This window comes from Alosa pseudoharengus, unplaced genomic scaffold (assembly GCF_046254945.1).
Source record: "Alosa pseudoharengus isolate Yale_2024_CS ecotype anadromous, Long Island Sound unplaced genomic scaffold, YU_APseudo_1.1 YU_APseudo_1.1_scf_12, whole genome shotgun sequence".
In the NCBI taxonomy this organism is placed as follows: Eukaryota; Metazoa; Chordata; class Actinopteri; order Clupeiformes; family Clupeidae; genus Alosa; species Alosa pseudoharengus.
The window spans coordinates 9,911,473-9,915,239 of record NW_027468587.1 but is presented as its reverse complement, the minus strand read 5'-3'; the positions used below and the strand labels follow the sequence as shown (position 1 = coordinate 9,915,239).

Sequence of the window (3,767 nt, the reverse complement as noted above, 5' to 3'; positions counted from 1 at the left end):
TGGGTGGGTGGGTGAGCACAAGTGTGTGTGTGTGTGTGTGTGTGTAACAAAATTCACTTTGATCATTATTTTAGTGAGACCACATGTGTGAAAACCTTCCGGTATAACCAGTGTTTGTTTGTGTGTCAGACACAGAGCCAAGGTGAACGCCATTACTTCACAAAACTGGATTGAATTTCTCAATCTCAGTAACATTTCTTACACTGTTTTCAGATAGGTGTATTAGGTTATTTCTATCCATCCAAAATTACACGTCATCTTGCTCACACGTCGCCATAGTGACACAGAATAGGATCTTTGGGAAAAACATGTATAATAGAACGCTGAAGCTTCTAAATGGATTAGTCCTTGAAAACTGCAATATAGATCACATTAAAACAAGCTTTTTAAAGCTAGTTTTTTAAAAATTCATTAGAAATATTCTGTTTTGTTTTGAAATATCAGTGCATTTATTTATCTCTTTAGAGAAGTGCCTCAGTCAAAACACAGCTCAACTACCATCATTAAATAAAACCACGCACAATCACACTCACACAAACAAAACATGCACACCGTTTTATAAACATGCCCTCACATAGGTCCACACATAAAATGGGGAGGGGGTGGGGGGGGGGTTACAGTCAGACAGAGCAGCTGGGACACAGTTAAATCCAAAGCCACCCCAACCCGATTAGAGTCAACACATTAGGGCCTGTCCTTCACTCACATTGCACTCTGATCCCACTCTCCCTTCCTCTGCTGCTCCCCTCCTCTCTGCTGCTCCCCTTCTCCCCTCCTCTCCTCCCTGCTGCTCTCCTCCTCTCCTCTCTGCTCCTCTCCTCTCTGCTGCTCCTCTCCTCCCTGCTGCTCCCCTTCTCCCCTCCTCTCCTCTCCTCTCTGCTGCTCCTCTCCTCCCTGCTGCTCCCCTTCTCCCCTCCTCTCCTCCGTGCTGCTCCCCTTCTCCCCTCCACTCCTCCCTGCTGCTCCTCTCCTCTCCTCTCTGCTCCTCTCCTCCCTGCTGCTCCTCTCCTCTCTGCTCCTCTCCTCCCTGCTGCTCCTCTCCTCCTCTCCCATCTGCTGCTACCCTCCTCTCTGCTGCTCCCCTTCTCCCCTCCTCTCCTCTCTGCTGCTCCTCTCCTCTCCTCCTCTCTACTGCTCCTCTCCTCCTCTCTACTGCTCCTCTCCTCCTCTCTACTGCTCCTCTCCTCCCTCTACTGCTCCTCTCCTCCTCTCCCATCTGCTGCTCCTCTCCTTTCCTCTCCCGCTCTTCCAAATTCACTGTGACCAAAATCAGCCCCCTGCAGTGCCACATCTGTTCGGGGTGCAATACACACGCCCCCCCCCCCCCCAAAAAAAAGAGAGAAAGGGTGAAATAAAAAAACAACCACCATACAAGCACAACACCACAGAACATCCAGAAATGTCAATCATAAACATAGAAGTCAGAGTCAGACTTTTGATCATAAAATGAGTCTTTTTATTAAAAGATTTCCTTTCATGGTTGTTGAAAAAAAGTAGAGTACAATTCACTACAGACAGAGAGAAGAGAGGAGAGGAGAGGAGAGGAGAGGAGGAAGGACAGAGTGATGTAGTTGAACAGGAGCTGAAGGAGAAAATAGAGCCAGAGCGGAAGAGAGGGACATGAGAAAGGACAGGAAGTGTGTGAGGAGAGGAGGGGGGGGGAGGGGCTAGGACACTACTGTAATATAAAAAAGGCAGTTCAGATACACCAGACGCAACATCAGACTACTCGTCTGGGTATCAGCCGTAGAAAACATGACAAAACAAACACAAACAAATGAGTGCAAATGATCGGAGTCTTGAGAACACAGTAGCAGGAAGACGCGAGCACCCTGTCCAGCTCTGTCCCGTCTAATCCTCGGTGTTGTGTCCAGCCCTGTTCTGTCTGCTCCTCTGTGTTTCATGGCACTGCCATTGTGTTGTTGGCCTTCACTTCTGACCAATTTCACTGTGTCTGTTGTTTTAATGGTCACAGGAATCTCTAGCGATTTATGCACTTTAGCAGCTCTTGAAATCGGTGCATATATTATTTCCCTTAATGTTTACTCCTCAACTCCTCTGATTCAATAACATCCACTTTTTTCAAGTTTTCTCTGGCAATCAAAACAAGTTTTTTTAATGCAAACTGCAGTGTCAAATTCTGCTACTCCAATCTCTTCAATGAAAGAAAAAACATCAAAAAATATTTTTTTTTCTCACATGAGGGCCAATATTTTTTTGAACAATCAAAGTAGTCATTTGACATCAAAGTACAGGTCTACAGCAGTGATTGTTTTTAACACAGGGCTTTTGCACGTTCTCCTAGTGGTTGCTGGTTCGGAGTGTTCAAATGGACAATACAAAAGATGGGAGACGATAGAGGAATGAAAAATACAGCATCAGGTTTTTTGAAGCCTTGATATTATCATCATGTTCTGTACCATAGTTTGGGATGCAAATGCAAAAATTGATCAGACAGTATCAACGCTTTTTGAACACATCCTATTTGGTAATAAAGGCACAGTTGTCATCCAATCTAAGATCTCCCTCTGTCTCCACTAGTGAAGTAAAAAATAAAGGAAAGCATCTGTGACAGAATCTGTACCAGTCTATGTGATGAAGTGTCTCTGAGTCCCAAAGACGCAGCTGCCAAATAAATTAATACAAACATAAATAAACGTCTATATTCACATGAATAAATAAAGACAGAAGAGAGCCAGGTATACCACCATGTCTGCTTGCTGCATATGGAGAGCAACACCTCAACCTGCAGCTGACACCCTGGCAGTGTGTGTGTGTGTGTGTGAATAAAATATGTCAATGTTAGAATGAATGGAGAGAATATGTGAGTGAGGTTGAATATGTGCCTGAATGCATGTGTAGATTTGTGTGCTATTGTGAGAGTTAAGCGTGTGGGTGAATGAGTATTATGCATTTGTGTGAGGTGATGTATATCTATAGATTGCTGTCTGTGTGTCTGTGTGCCTGTGTATGTGTTTTTGTGATTGTGTGTACACATACGCATATATGATAGCAAGAGAGAGAGTTTGTTTTGACTGTTTTGTGTGTGTGTGTGTGAATGTTTGTGTGTTTTGCATGTATGTGTGCACAAGTATGTGAAAGCATCTGTGTAACTGAATGTGTGCATATCTGTAGACTGCTGTTTGACCGTGTGTGCGGTCACTAAGATGTTGCTTCTAGAAACTCCGCAAAAGAGTTCTGTAGTCTACATTCTGTGCCAGAGACAGCCACACCCTCCCACTTCTGATTGGCCGTGTCCTACTTCTGCAGACACTGAACGGTTTTCACATTTATCTTTTGATCTGTTGACATGCTTTTCCTCTAACCAACCTACCCTCACAGCACGGCATTTTGGTAAAGGGCATTACATTAGGTGTAAACATAGCAATACGCCTCATAATCAAGTACTTGTTTGGGGATATTTTTCTACTCTTCTGATGCTACTAATGTCGTCTTTAATGCAGCCTTTCTGTATTGCCAAACTTGCTTAAGTAAGCCTTTCTCCCCAGTCAGCCACAGAAACAGCTGAGACACTGAGGGAACAGATGTGTGACTCTGTGAACATCACATTTTTGATATCAGTGTCATTTTCCTTCACCCTCCTTTTTTACCTATAGCTAATGCAATCTCTCCATTACTGCATGTCTTCGTAATGGTGAGAAAATAACTCAAAATCCCATAGACCACCACTTCAAAACTACACTGTAACATACATTTCTTTATCACACGCCCTTATCTTTTTGCTAAACGATATTTAACGGCATCTC

General features: G+C 43.8%; 1 protein-coding gene across 2 annotated transcripts in view; it reads right to left on the bottom strand.

Annotated features, from left to right (window-relative positions):
- Nucleotides 1–1,485: 1,485 nt before the first annotated feature.
- Nucleotides 1,486–3,767, bottom strand: part of LOC143118917 (uncharacterized) — an 8,495-nt gene continuing 6,213 nt past the window's right edge. For both annotated transcript variants that reach the window (XM_076280056.1, XM_076280057.1), the window contains exon 6: nucleotides 1,486–3,767. This exon is cut by the window's right edge. The gene's annotated coding sequence lies outside the window, so the exon portion shown is untranslated.